The sequence below is a fragment of the Pelophylax lessonae genome (assembly GCF_965119305.1).
Source record: "Pelophylax lessonae genome assembly, chromosome: 2".
Classification (NCBI taxonomy): domain Eukaryota; kingdom Metazoa; phylum Chordata; class Amphibia; order Anura; family Ranidae; genus Pelophylax; species Pelophylax lessonae.
Genome location: NC_138769.1, coordinates 111,677,907 through 111,694,138, shown reverse-complemented (window position 1 = coordinate 111,694,138; position 16,232 = coordinate 111,677,907).

Below are 16,232 nucleotides of genomic sequence, written 5' to 3'. Positions count from 1 at the left end.
AAATAGGTAGAACATTACATTCAATTTTCTGCACTGGAATGTGGCAAAATGCATCACAACTGCACCGAAATGCACAAAAAACACCCTGGAACACACATGTCCCTATTGATAAGGGGAAAAAAAAAAAAAGGGGGGGGGTGGGGACGCTTATCACCGTTCACCACCTTCAAATTGCCCCGCTCTTACCTGAATTGCAGGGATCCTCTTCCCTAAGCATGTTGTTTTTCTTGAATTCAGTGTGGCTGTGCGTGGCTTCACTCCACCAGCACAGCCATGTCATCCATTCATAGGGTTCTTTGAATTGAAGACTACAAGTCCCATGTTCCATTGTGGCCCAGAAACTCAATATAGCACAACTGTGATGACAGCGCACTTCTAGTCCATTGATTATTCCCCCCCCCCCCCCTAGTCTGTACTGACATGAAGCTGGAGAAATAGTCTGCAGGGGCCTGCACATTGCACCTGCGATGCACTGACCGCAATGCTTTGCAGGTCCTAATGCAACAAATGAATGAATGCACTTTTCTTTTTTTTATGGGTGCATGTATTTTTATGAAAAGTGGAATATGCCTTTAAAAAAAGCAAGCTGCCACAACAGAAATACAGAGAGACATATATTTGTAAATGTACGTCTCCAAATTCCATTAAAAACGATGGAATTCTCATTTTATTTGGATGTACCCATTACTCCTAAGAAGTACAGAATTATTCCTGTCTCCTGGCGAGGTCTGGTATTGCAGCATGACCAGAAAATATAATTATGTCATACACAGTAAAGGTGAGGCTTTGTTTGATGAGACTCTGGGGGTAGACAACTCTAGAGGCTGGCAAAGAACCATACAAAACAAGGGTCCTAAATTTATCAAAAATCCTTTTAAGGCCACTGATTCACCTTAAAGTGCAGCCCCTCATAAGCACATACTTACCTTTCTTTCTCCCCTTGCTACTAGTTTCACCTGCCCAGAGCAAGGAAAATGCAGGTATTGGGGGAGGGTCACATGACTCACATAGGAGGTAGGGAGCCATTCCTGTGTAAGCTCTGACTATAGATTTAACTTGAGCTTACACTAAAGCTGGATACACACTATCCAACTTTTGTGGTTAGATTTCCTTCAGATTTGCCTTTTCTATGTAGTGCAAGGGCCTGCCAGATTGCATACAAATTGAAAGTATTTAGGTTCGACCTCATATTATATGGCTTTGGTAAGTCTAAAGGAAAAAGTCTTCAGAAAATCTTATAGTGTGTATGGCCCATTAGTCCCCTTTCACACGGGCTGTCCAATCAGGTCGCCCTGACAGTTTTTCAGACAGACCTGATCGTACTTTGCACTCTCCCCTATGGAGCAGCAGATGTCAGCAGACACCCCCCGCTATCCGATCTGAACCTACCTGCAAAATTCAGACGCATGGTTGTCCTATTTATCGGTGGTTTGGATCAGATGAAAACAGACTGGTGGTCCGTTGTCACCCGATTTTTTTCATAGAGGAGAGCGGAACTGTGTCTATCTCCGCTCTGCACAGTGAGCGGAGACAGACCTGTCATGCACCTGATTAGCAGGGATCAGTGGAGCAATCCCCCACTGAGCAAGTGGATTCTGCAAAATTAAGGCGCCTGTGTAAGGGGGGTCCAAGTTGTCTTTCCTCACTGTTGGTGGTAAATGGAGCAGTAGGGGGAGCTAAGAGAAAGCATTTGCCGGTGGGGGCAGTAGTTTGAACCTGTTATTTTGCCCTGCATGGAACATGTTTATTTTAATTAGGCTTCAGCTTTTCTTCTTACATCAATCCTCAGGTTCTTAGTTATTATGAAGGTGACACATTCTGCATGCTACTGTAAAGCTGTGTGTTCATTTATTTGCATATATGACTGTTACATGCTGTACATTTCACCCATTGAGAAAATATCATTTCTGTTGTCTGTATAATAAATAATACTGTCTCTGATGCTACAGCACGGCCAAGGATTTCAGGCTGTGGTGTCTTATAAGCCATATGATAACAGCAGATGTCTTGTTCTATTATTTACATTTGATAATGGGTCATAAACATAAGCAGCTACGCACATAGTGGACAGCTATAGATAAACTCCTCATCCATAAGGGATTAGAGCTGGGACTGCGGTTTTCTAAGGCCTGGTTGAATCAGGTTTAAAGTTTTTAACTAAAGGCAAAACTTTTAGTTTTGGACAGAGTGGAGAGGGATTAGAACACCTGTCAGTGTCTACGTTGGGGAGATTCACCCTCTCTATTTGTCTTTTTTACCTTTTATTTACGAAAGTAAAAGAAAATCCCAAATTTTAGGTTGACACTTGAACACTAATTGAGGGGATAAGGACACTAGTTCAGGTGACACAGTGGGATTTCCTCACTTTGGAGGAACCTCCTCTCACTTCCTAGTTTGGGACAGGAAGATAAATTTCCCCAATGGAGCACAGATGTAAAAAAAACAAAACCCTTCCATACTCTATCCAAAATGAGAAGTTTAGCCTGAAGTTTGGAAAGTTTATTATGAGGAGCATCATTATGAGCTCAGTTCCCAGTGGAAGGAGTTCAGAGAACACATACGGGGAGCTCTATACTGGCACCCATTTGTATAAGACCTAACACAAGCCCAGGTTTCCTTTTGAAGCAACTGTTGCAAAGAAAAAAATTTAATCGAAAGAATCCTGTAAAAGACACATTATACTTGCATGTCCCAGTGCTTCTTCGTAGACTCTCTGCTCCACCACTGAGCAAAGGCACCTGAGTGAAATTCACACAAAGGACGACTGTGGTTCCTCCCACCGACCCTTCCCTTTATTCTGTAGAAATGCAGAGAGCAGCAGGGGAAACCACAGAAGGTAGCAGGAGACACAGGCATCCGACATGTCAGATGGGAAGATCCTTTGGGTGGCTTTAATAAGGGATGGAGTAAAGTTTCTACAAATATGCACCTCGACAGGCAGGTGCAAATTTTTGCTCTAAAGCTGAAGCATGGCCAAAAAACATTTTTGTACATTTGCACAGTAAAAATAATCTGTAATGCCGCTAATAAAGTGTGCTGCCCTCTACAAGTGTTGCTGAATGTCTGGTACTGAGACTTGTAGTTCTGGCTGCAGTACAGATATCAAAGGAGGTTGCTTAATTGGTCCCTCCTCCATTCAGAAAAGACCTTGCAAAGTAAGATATGTAATAAAAAAGTGCAAAAATATTTTTTGGCCATAGGTCATCTTTAAGAATGCTTTGTAAATGTTTAATGAATCCCGGGGGAATGTGTTACCCTGACAGTAAGGCACAATGACAAGTATTTTATACTTCTGGGTGAAGGCTATAAGGGCTCTCCTGGGAAAGTTTCAGCAGCGAGTTTGTATTATTAAAATGTTTTGGTTTGTTCTTGAATTGTCTTTATATATATATATTTTTTTTTCCATCTCTGTGTGCTTTGCTGGACTAAGCTTTGTTGTAACGGTGACAAATAACTTGCGTGCTCATTGTCTTTGTGTTACATGTCATTTCATTTGTAATAAATGAAACATTTTTATGCCAACAGTGTCGATCTCTCTTTCTGACACTACTTATAAATAATCCATGGGTCGCTTACATGGGGATTGCTGTATTGTGCAGCTGTATGTCAAAGGGGTTTTGAACATCCAGTGGTCTTATCTAGCCCACAGAGAACAGTATGGGGTCACAGCAGTCAGCACTTTCCCCTTGTACTGCTGAGGTTTTGAATTGAATTCACACTTGGGTTTTATTCTGCATGCGGTGTGTGTTTTTGCGTTAGTGTTGCCTTCCCCCCCAATCCAAAAACATGCTGGTAGAGAAATTAGTTTCAGGCTAAATTGATCCAATTGTTTGTGTATGACTGAATGCAAAGTGAGTCACTGCTGTGATTGGTTATTATATTTCAGAAAAATTCCCCAGTTGGTCTTTTTTTGAGCCAAAATAAGAGTTCTAGAATGGCTAAAAACTGAAAGCTGGTCATACAGCAAGTCTGTCTTTGTGCCTGGTTCAAGTACTGGGTGATCGCTTTCTGTATAGGTTTTTACAGAATCTGGAGCAGCTGTGCTTGGCAGCCAGTTTGTTAAAGTTAAACTTAAAAAAAAAAAAATGTTCTTTAGCAAGAAACATACATTAAGATCTTAGCGACCACACTTTTACTGCGGGCAGCTGGCACAGGCAGGCTGGTTCATATACATGTTCATCACCAAGCCTGTTCCAGGGTTAGGTTAGGGGCGCACCCCTCCCGTAACTGATGTGTCTACCGGAAACAGAGGATTGCGGATCCTAGTACACATGGCCTGATTATCATAATGTCATACAGCGGTTATGAATTTATTCATAACAGCTGTGTTGCCTATGCTGAGATTGGCTCACAGCTATCACATGGTACCTGGGCCAATCACAGTGCCCTGTACCATGTGATTAGTTGCAGCCAATCACAGACCACTCGTAATCACAGCTGTTAAGAATGTAAACCATTCATGACAGTGCTAAAATAATGATCATCATTGTAACAGCAAAGTGTTAAAAAAAAAAAACAAATCCCTGATCATCCTCTCAGAGAAGTACAATTTTACTATGGTGACACTGAACTACTCAGATGAAAATGTCAAAAATGAAAAAATGTTTTAAAAGATTAAATAAAAATTATTATTTTTTAAACATACTGTCACCAATTAGTGTCCCTGATCATCACCACGCTAGTCATATGATGACGCTGTACTGCACAGGTGAAAGTATGTAAAAAAAAAAAAAAAGAAAAAATTTGAAAACATTTTATTCAATTTCTTTATTTTAAAAAGACTTGACAAAAAGATTACAACTTTAGTAAGAGACATGGCAGTTTTTTTTTTAAACACCTCAGACTGTCTAATTAGGACTAATTTTGGGGGGGAAGGTGGGATTTGTACAGTCCTGGCATTTTAAGGGCCTGAAGAAATTAGATAGGTCGTCAATACATTAGAATTGGTTAGTTTTCAAATATATACTATATAGTTTGTAGACGCTATAACTTTTACACTTATTGGGATTTTTTTTGCCAAAAACCTGTAGCAGAATACATGATGGCCTAAATTTATGAAGAAATTTGAATTTGCCTTACCCTAAAAAACTTTTCTCTGATGTTCATTGATGGACACAGCTCCAGAATCTTCTTAACCACTGGGTTATGCTGACGTGAGGTCCAGGTTGTCCTTTAGAGCAGTCGGAGACGGCTTGCAGAAGATCGTCCAGGTACCGCAATCCCCCGCAGTCGCAACAATAACACCGGGGCCAACACTTTCGTGAATACCCGAGTAGCTGAGGCGAGATCAAAGGGTAACTCCATGAATTGATAATGCTCTTCGCTCACAGCAAAGCAGAGGAAGCGCTGATGCCCGACATAAATCGGGAAATGCAGGTAAGTGTCCTTTATTGGCCATAAGATCCCCTTGATGAAGGGATGTCACTTCCGTACGAATGGACTCCATCCGAAACTTCGGTACTCGCACAAAGCAGTTCAGGGCTTTGGGCTCCAGGATAGGACAAACTTTGTCTTCCTTCCTGGGAACTGTAAGCCAGTTTGTACTGGTTCCAAACTCAGAAAGTTTTTGGGGTTTTTATCCAATCACCCCTTGCAGTAACAAATCTTGTACTACCCCGAAGAGACCACACAAGAGGTCTGTGGACAAACGCAGGTTGGAAGGAAAAAACCTCTCTGGAGGATAAGACCAAAATTCGATCTTGTAACCGGACTGTATCAGCTCATGGACTCACCCTGTCTTGAATCAGAAAGGTCCACGGGTCCGGAAAGAAGAGGAGACATCCCCCACCCCATATACGAGTGAGGGTGCCCCTTCAGGCAGAAGAGGGCTTGTCTGCAGGCCTGGAAGGACCCGCTCTCTGCTTACCAGGCCAGGGCCCCTTGGAACCTCCGGAGGCGGACCAAACAGATTTTTATCCTTTGTCTTGAGATCCTGAGGAACGAAAAGGCCGCTTATGAGTCGAGAAAAAAGGACCACGTCTGCGACACAACTCCTTGCCCCTGGAAGCCTGTGAAGTACTCTTCCCTCCTGCAAGTCCCTTAATGATTTCATCCAGGGAAGACCCGAACAGGCAATCCCCCACAAAGGGAAGATCCGATAAGGCCTTCTTGGAAGCTTGGGCCTCAGACCAGCATTTCAGCCATATCATACGCCGGAGGACCACTGCGTTAATGGACAGCCTAGAAACTAAGGGAGCCGCATCCAGAGAAGCATCACAGATTAACTGCAACCCATGGACCAACTGGTCTGCCAGCTCCACAAAGGCAGGGGGAGAAGCTGTTCCCCCCTCCAGATCCTGGCACAAAAGCTTTGCCCATTCCGTCAAGGTTTGGGACACCAAGGCAATGGCAAACACCGGCCTAAGGACTGAACCGGTCATAGTGACCAAGGTCTCCCCCCTCACCTATCAAAAGGGTCTTTAAAAGCTAGAGACTCCTCCACTGGAATAAGAGTGGATTTGTTCAGCCTGGAAACCAGAGAATCCACCATAGGTGGGACTGTCCACTTTAACAGGGACTCTTCAAGGGGATATCTTCTAGCGAAATGCTTAGGTACCGCCATATTACGTTTAGGGCAACCCCACTGACTCACGACAATTTTGTCAAAATAGGCAGGAAAAGGAAAAACCTTTGCCGCCTTGTTGGATTTTCGGGTAACGAAGGTGACCAGCGCCTCCGCAGTTGCATCCTCCATTTTTAAAGTTTCCCGCACCGATACAATCAATGCATCCACCAGCGCTTTTGCATGCGCAGCTGTAGTAGAAGAGGAATTATCCTCACTATCAGAGCACTCAGGGTGCGTGGACACAGATCCAGTAGGACAACTGGTGCCCACGGCGGCCAGATAAGATTTAGGATCTGAAGAGACAGAGAAGGCAGTGGACACTTTTTGCTGATCCGTTTTATGCAGGACTATATCAACCTTAGACACTAAGGACTCCAGGGCAGCTGCCATTGTAGACAGGGTGGACTGGGAATCAGAAAGGCCCGCCGCCTCAGAAGGGATCAGGTGGTGCAATGTGCTCCAGCGACTCCATGGTTAAACAGGGGAACCACACAGGCAAAAAAGAGAAAAACATTGCTAAGTGACCCCCCCCCCGCCGCAGTGCCAACAGGTCCCAGCACAACTCCTCTTCTGCGTCCTTCCCCTCTTCCTGTGCCTGGGACATATGAAAAGGGATGGTGCTGCTGGGTCCCAATTTTCAGCACCCCTCCAGTCCGTAGGGTAAGTACCTGGCGACTGTAAAGCAAGATGGAAAATTGGCCCTTGGGACAACAGATCTTCCCTGAAAGGAAGTGTCCAAGGAGCATCAGTGACCAGCAGTACCAAATCTGTGTACCAACACCGGCGAGGCCAGTCTGGAGCCACTAGGATGACCGAAATCTGTACAGCAGAGAGAGCTGGAATGAAACGTTCTTCCCACCTTAGCACGCCGGCTACTTCCCGAGCCGCAGGACACTTCTTGTGCCCCCTTGGTGATTGACATAGGCCACAGCTTTGGAATTGTCTGATTAAATCTGTACAGGAACAGGAACCAGTCTGATCGCTCGGAGCTCCAGTACATTGATCGGTAGCCTGGACTATTCCAGAGACCAGACCCCTGGGCACACTGCTTGCCAAGGATGCCTCCCCACCGGATAGGCTGGCATTTATGGTGACAACCATCCAGTACAGGGGAAGAAATGATTTCCCTGATAAAGTGCTAGAGAATGAAGCCACCAAACCAGAGACCTGCTCGTACTCTGGCTCAACAGGATTAGATTGTCCAGAGACTGAGGATCCTTGTTCCATTTTACCAGAATCTCCTTTCGCAGAGATCTTATGTGGAACTGTGCAAACGGAACTGCCTCAAAAAGGTAGACACCACCAGGCCCAGCACCCGCATGCAATTCTGAAGAGACGACCGTCTGTTGGATAGCAGAAGCCAAAATGCCTTCTGCAACTTTTGAAGTTTCTCCAGAGGAAGAAACATTCTGGCTGAGGATGAATCCAGAGTCAGGCCCAGATAGTCCAGGCTTGTGGACAGCAGAGCAGACTTATGAAGATCCAGAATCCAACTGTACTCCCTCAGCGTTTGCAGAGTAATCTCCAAGTTGTCCAACAAGGCAGTCAAAGACTCTGCTCGTAAGAGAAGATGGTCCAGGTACCCCAGTACCGTGATCCCCCGCTGACACAATAATGCTAGAACCGGGGCCAACACTTGTGTGAAGAACCGAGGCGAGACCAAAGGGTAACGCCACAAATTGATAATGCTCCTCGCCCATGGCAAAGTGGAGGAAGCACTGATTGGCAACACATATTGGGATGTGAATGTAGGCATCCTTGATGTCGATGGAGGCGAAAAAATCCCCCTGATGTAAAGACGCCAACACCTTGTGCCTTGACTCCATTCGGAACTTCTGTACCCGCACAAAGCGGTTTAGCACCTTAAGGTCCAGTGTACGCACCTTGCCCTCCTTGGGGACTGTAAACAGGTTTGAGCAAAAACCTTGAAAACGTTCCAACTTTGGAAAGGGAACAATCACCCCTTGAAGTAACAAGTCTTGCACCGCGCCATAGGGATCCTTTAAGCGAACTGGGAATAGGCGTAGGTTGGAAAGGAAGAACCTTTCTGGAGATATGATCAAAACTCAATCTTGTACCTGGAGCAAATTACTTTGTGGACCCACTTGGATGAGGGAGATCCATGAATCCGGAAAACAGCAAAGACGTCCCCCCACCCCAGATAGGGGTGAGGGCGCCTTTCATGCGGAGCAATGATTGTCTGCAGGACTGGCAGAACCAGCTCGTGGTTTGCCCGACCAAGACGTCTTGGAACCCACAGCGGAGGCCCGCAAGGGTGTGGATCCCTTGTCTTGTACTCCTTACCCTTGGAAGCATAAGGAAGAAGAGTACTCTTTCCCCCTGTGAGGCCTTTGATGTCATCCAAGGAAGCTCCAAACAGGCAATCCCCCACGATTGGTAGATCGGACAAGGCCTTTTTAGAAGCCTGGTCCACAGACGAGCATTTCAGCCAGATAATGCGCCACAGGACCACTGCTGAGACAGTCTAGAAAGCTGTAGCCCTTGGACCAATTGATCCGCCAGCTCCAAAAAGGCATAGGGGTGCCGTTTCTCCTCCAGGTCCCGGCATAGCATTTTAGCCCATTCAGTCATAGCTTGTGACACTAGGGCAACAGTAAATACCGGCCTAAGTGCTGACACAGCAACAGTGAACATATGGTGGGTCAAGGCCTCCGACTACCTATCAGCCTGGTCTGAGAAGACCGGGGACTCTTCAACCGGAAATACTGTGGCTTTATTTAACCTAGAACCGGGAAGTCCATTACAGGAGGTACCATACATTTTTTAAGGAAGTACTACCCCTTGTAAGGGTACTGCAGTGCAAAATGCTTAGGGATTGCAAGGGTGCGTTTTGGGCACCCCCACTGTTTTGAAACAATATTGTCAAAGAAGGCGGGAAAGGGGAACACCCTCGCCGCTTTTGAGGACCTGTGGGTGCCAACGGTGACCCGTGCCTCTAATAGTCGCATTTTCCATATGCAAAGTTTCCTGCACTGATACAATCAGTGCATCCACTAGCGCCTTTTCATGTGCGGCTAGAGGACCAGAGGAATCATCCTCACTCCCTGAAGAAAAGCATAAATTAAAGATATGCGTGGCTAACGGGCGTTGGAAATATATAGCCAAAGCCGACACTTGGCCGTTGATAGTGCCCAAAGCGAACCGCTGTTCAACCCCTTTCTGTAGAAAGGCCAAAACCCTAGCAATGGAAAACAAGTGAGGGTGCACCTTCAGCAATTCACACCATAAAATAACGGAATTTTTGAAAAATCTTACCTGTAAAATTCCTTTCTCTGAGTCCTCCGACAGTCGCCGCCTCTTCATATTCGTCACATATGGGGGTATTAGACTTTGCTCCGAAGGAGTAGCTAGGCAACAGAATATGTTAACATTAAAGCTTTTAACATATCCCACCCTCAAGGGGTGGTCCCCTCAGTCAATACCCTCCTACTTCCTGCAACCATATCTCAGTTTCAGTGGAATAGCAGTAGAGTATACAACCAAACCCCAAAAGAGGGGCGGCGGCGGCGGCGGCGACTGTCGGGAGGACTCAGAGAAAGGAATTTTACAGGTAAGATTTTACAAAAATTCCGTTTTCTCTTACGTCCTCCGACAGTCGCCGCCTCTTCATATTCGTCTCATATGGGGACGTCCCAAAGCAGTGCAAACATGAGGGGTGGGAAACGCATCCGCGCCGAAAGGCAACGCAGTCTCCGCATCAAAGAAAGGAACCTTACCAAAGGAAGGAAACCAGCTGGGCAACAGGAAAAACAAGTGCTCAACAGGAGCAACAACCCAGGAAAAGACAAATAACCAGGGAATAAAAAACTTATCCCAACAGCCAGAGGTCCCCAACAAGGGACCCTAGGGAATTGCCGCACTAAGAACCTTGCGGCCAAAGGAAGCATCCGCTGATGCCTGAACATCTACTTTGTAGAATTTTGTGAAAGTATGCACGGTCGACCAGGTCGCCGCCTTACACACCTGGGCTACAGAAGCCCCATGACGACAGGCCCAAGACGTACTCAGAGATCTAGTAGAGTGCGCCTTCACAGGCACAGGGGGAACCTTCCCCTGCAAGGCATACGCCTGTTCAATGGTCTGCCTGATCCATTTGGCGATGGTAGAGGCCGACGCCGCCATGCCCTTCCGAGGACCCTCTGGAAGAACAAACAAGGAGTCCGTCTTTCGAAAAGACTCAGTCGATTTAAGGTAAACCCTTATCGCCCGAACAACATCCAAAGAATGTAATCTCACCTCCTTTGGATGTTTAGGCTTCGCGCACAGCGAAGGCAAGACAATATCCTCATTAAGATGGAATTCCGAAACTCGTTTCGGAAGAAAAGAAGGATTAGGTCGCAAGACCACCTTATCCAAATGAACAACCAGATACGGAGACTTGCAGGACAAAGCCGCCAGCTCCGACAAGGCGACCTTTTTGGACAACATAGACAACGAGATCTCCCTTATCTGTTCAAAAGGAGCACGTTGTAACACAGAACGAGATTCAAGTCCCAAGGGGGCAGAGGATCCCTCCTAGGAGGAACCAGATGCTGCACACCCTGAACAAAAGTGCCAACCAAGGAGTTGGAAGCCACGGGACGTTGAAACAGAACGGCCAGCGCAGACACCTGACCCTTTATCGTAGCCAGCGCCAAACGCTGATTGACACCCGTTTGAAGGAAGGACAGCACTCGGGAAACCGAGTACGTGCGGGGAGAAAACCCCCTGGACTCACACCAAGCAAAATAGGCCTTCCAAGTACGGTAATAAACCTTCCCCGAGGAAGACTTCCTCGCGTTGATCAAGGTATGAACAACCTCTGGGGAGAGACCCTTCTCCTTCAGGACCTCGGTCTCAACAGCCAGGCCGCCAAAGCCAGCGACTGTAAAGCAGGATGGTATATCGGTCCTTAAGACAGGAGATCGTCTCGAAGAGGCAGACGCCACGGGGCGTCGACCGCCAGATTCACGAGGTCTGCGTACCAGGACCGGCGAGGCCAGTCCGGTGCCACAAGAATCACCGTGCTGCGTTCCGAGTGTAACCTGCGAAGGAACCTGGACAGCAACTGAATCGGTGGAAACGCGTACATCAGCCTGTACTGATGCCACGGGGCCACTAACGCGTCTGCCCGAGGGTCGCGCGTCCTTGCCACGAACCTTCTCACCTTGTTGTTGAGACGAGACGCGAACAGGTCCACATCTGGAAGACCCCACTTCGCGCACAACATCTGTAAGACAGCCGGGTGGAGAGACCATTCCCCCTGATCCAGGGTCTGGCGACTCAGATAGTCCGCCTGCCAGTTCTCCACCCCCGGAATGTGAACCGCCGTTATCGCCGGGACATGAGTCTCGGCCCAAGACAGAATGTCGGCCACTTCTCGAGCCGCTCGGGCACTCCTGGTGCCCCCTTGGTGGTTGATGTAGGCCACCGCCGTGGCATTGTCCGTCTGCACCCGAACCGGGCAGCCCTGCAGCCGGTCCGTCCAGCGATGAAGACAGAGACTTATCGCACGCAATTCCAGAATGTTGATCGGAAGGGAGGACTCCCCCTCCGACCAAGTCCCCTGGGCGGACAGAACGCCCAGAACACCACCCCAGCCCGACAGGCTGGCATCCGTGGTGATTACCATCCACGAGATGGGACGAAACGACTTGCCCCCGGACACCATCAGGGACTGGAGCCACCACAGAAGGTCTCTTCTGGTGCGATGACTCAACGAGATTCGAAGATCCAGAGATTGAGGTCACCCGTCCCACATGGACAGGATCTCCGCTTGGAGACCCCGCGTGTGAAACTGGGCGAAGGGAATCGCCTCGAAGGCCGAGACCATCAATCCCAGACATCTCATGCACGTCCGCAGAGACGAGTGCGGAACGTCCCTGAGGGACCTGACTTCCTCCTGAAGAGTTCTGAGTTTGTCTTCCGGCAGGAAGACCTTCGCCTGCACCGAGTCCAGAATCATTCCCAGGTAGGGAAGACGAACCGACGGACTCAGTGTCGACTTTGGAAAGTTTATCGTCCAACCAAACTCCTGCAGAGTTTGCATCGTGACAGACAGGTCCTTCTCCAGACCCTGGCTGGTCGCAGACCGAACCAGAATGTCGTCCAGATACCCCAGGACAGAAATGCCCTGGGCCCTCAATAATGCCAGAACCGGTGCAAGCACCTTGGTGAAGACCCGCGGAGCCGAGGCGAGACCAAAGGGCAACGCCACAAACTGGTAGTGATCCTCCGCAATGGCAAATCGAAGGTACCTCTGGTGACCCTCGAAAATGGGGATGTGAAGATACGCATCCTTCAAATCGATGGAGGCCATGAATTCCCCCGGAACCAGGGCAGCCACCACCGACCGCAGGGATTCCATGCGGAACTTGCGAACCCGCACAGAGCGGTTCAGAGCCTTCAAGTCCAGAATTGGACGAACCTTGCCCTCCTTTCTGGGCACGGTGAACAGATTGGAATAAAACCCCCGAAATCTGTCCCGATGAGGCACCGGAACTACCACTCCCTGAGCCCTCAGGTCCCGCACCGCCAGGTGCAGGTCCCGTAAACGCTCTGGAGACAGTTGAAGATTTGAGGGAAAAAATCTGCTCTCCGGCCGAGAGAGAAACTCGATCTTGTAACCAGATCGAACGATCTCCTGAACCCATCTGTCCCGCACGCGGGCCAACCAGGGCTGAAGAAAACCGAGCAAGCTTCCCCCCACCCCAAAACTGGGTGAGGGCGCCCCTTCAGGCCGCACTGTTATGGGCTGCGGATCCGGATTGACCGGACTTCTGTTTTCCAGACCAGGGCTTCTTCTGAGAGCCTTGACCTTTGAACGGTTTGCCCTTGTAGTGCGACCGAAAGGCACGAAAGGACCCCTGAGGGGGCCGAAAATTAGCATGCTTCTTCCCAGAAGCCCCCTTAGCCTTGGGGAAATGGGGCAAGAGAGTGCTCTTACCTCCGGTGATCCCCTTAATCAACACATCCAAGGACTCCCCAAAAAGGCGAGACCCATCATAAGGTAGATTGGCTAAGGTCTTACGTGAAGACTGGTCCACCGACCAACATTTCAACCAAACCAGGCGGCGAGACAACACCGCCACGATGTGCACACGTGCAGCCAACGGGACTAGGTCCACGTCCGCATCACACAGATACATGACACCCTGGTGGATTTGATCCACCATATCCAGGGTCGCCGGCGAGGCCGAATCGGCCACTAGGACGCGCCTAAGCATCTGCGTCCAACTTGCGACCGCCTGGGCCGCCATGAGAGAGGCAAACAGAGCCTTAAGCATAGAACCCGTAACAGAATAAGTATGACGGGCAAGAGACTCCAATCTCCTATCCGTGGCATCACGGAACACAGGGGAATCCTCTGCAGGAATCGCAGTGGATTTGTTTAAAACCGCAATTGCGTGATCCACTGGGGGTGGCACACACCACCTTTTGTCAGTGGAAGGCGAGAAAGGATAACGCAGCTTGAACCTACTTGGTACAGCAAAAGGTTTGCGCAGATTGCGCCATTGTTCCTTAACAGCGCGCTGAAAATCATCATTGCAGGGAAAAACCTGCGGCGTCCTCTCTGCGTTTTCTCTGCGTCCCATAAGCCGCCAAGGCAGCGGGGGACACACTTCATCCTGCAAACGCAGCGTTTGTTTTATGGAAGCAATCAATTCATCCATGATTGCAAGCTCTTCAGGCGAGCCAGGGGGAGAATTATCAACCCCTTCAACTTCAGCCTCCACCTCGGACCCCACTAGATCCAGGGAGGAGCGGGACCCCGATAAGGAGGCCCCCGCCATAACAGCCTCATCACCTTCACCCTCAGAATCAGAGGAAAGAGAAACTCTGGGTCTTTTAGTAGATTGAGCAGCCACCAGCATCTGCACCTGAGCAGCAAGGCCAGCCACAATAGTGGCTAAATCCCCCCCTGGGGGGGAAACAGCGGTCCCCTGGCTTTCCACCAAGGCGGTAGGAAATTTGCCCTCCTGAGAATCCATTGCCCCTATTACAAATGCCGGATAATAAAGGGTTAACTGCCCCTTTAACCACTTGCCGACTGCCTAACGCCGATCTACGTCAGCAGTCAGCCCCTCACAGGCAAAGTGACGTAGGGCTACGTCACTAGCTTGTGAGGGTCTAGGGAGCGAGCGCGCGCCCCCGGAGGCGCGCTCCCGCGTGGTCACGGACCCCCCCCGCGCGTGTGACCAGCGGACCCGATGTCCGCCGGTCACTCGGCGATCGGCGGGGGAGAGGGAGAATGTCAGGCAGCTTGTGTAAACAAGCTGCCTGTCATTCTCCTCGCTGTAAAGACACTGATAAAACGGATCTAGTATGTAGATCCGTTGATCAGTGTCCTTACAGCTCAAGCCACAGCCAATCACAGTAGAAAGCACGCCCCTAGGGATACACACAGCCCCTCCCTTCCAAATAAAGTTAACCCCTTCTCAACCAGTGTATTTTTACAGTAACAGTGCATATGTATAGCACTGATTACTGTAGAAATGTCACTGGTAACCCCAAAAGTGTCACAAATGTCAGTCAAGGGTCCGATCTGTCCGCCCCAATGTCGCAGTACCGCAAAAAAAAAAATCGCAGATCGCCGCCATTACGCGTTAAAAAAAAAAACAACAAAAATGACAAAAATCTTTCCCTTTGTTAGTAAACGCGATAACTTTTGCGCAAACCAATCAAAATACGCTTTTTGCGATTTTTTTTTACCAAACATATGTAGCATGAAACAAATTGGCCGAAAATTTTAAAAAATTTTGATTTTTACTTTTTTTTTTGAGGGGAATTTCATATAAAAAAATGTGAAAAATATTGTTATTTTTGCAAAATTGACGCTCTTTTTTTGTTTATAGCGCGTGATCAAAAAATCGCACAGGTGATCAAATACCACCAAAAGAAAGCTCTGTTTGTGGGAAAAAAAGGACGTCAAATTCGTTTAGGTACAGCGTCGCACGACCGCGCAATTGTCCGTTAAAGTCACGCAGTGCCGAATCGCAAAATACCCCCTGGTCAGGAAGGGGGTAAAATCTTCCGGGGCTTAAGTGGTTAACAAGCGCGGCGAGCGCAGCCCACCGCACCACACACAAGCACAATGAGACCCCCACAGGGACAATAAAACTGACACAGGCAATGGATAAGAAGGATATAACCTGAGGAGACCCTCGCCGCTGCTGCTGCCTCGATCGGTGTTCCTGGAGAAAAGAGGAAGTGATGCTGCCAGGGCGCTCTATGAAAGCCTATGGGAGGCTACAAGAAAATGGCCGCCATGCATGTAGAACATGCGGCCGGAGCGAATGCAGGGAAAATGGCGCCGAAACCGCCGCTCCACAGTACAGTAATGCACACATGTCATCCATGTATAAAAAAACATGTCAGATCGCCGCAGCGATCGCTGTATAGTGCCCAAACATGCCCAAAACATGCCCCACAGCACACAGCTTCTCACACTGACAAGGCTGACACACACAGTGTCACACAGCTCCCCCCCCCCCCCCTTGCAGTCCACAGCATGCAGCCGAGTGATAGGGAGACAAACAGTGTGAACAGAGGCAGGTTACACAGTCCCAGACTGACACCCCCCCAGACAGACATAGATAACACTTACCTCACAATGGCGTGGGGGACCCGCACAGGCGAACAAGCCGCTGCACATGAGGCAGGGAGA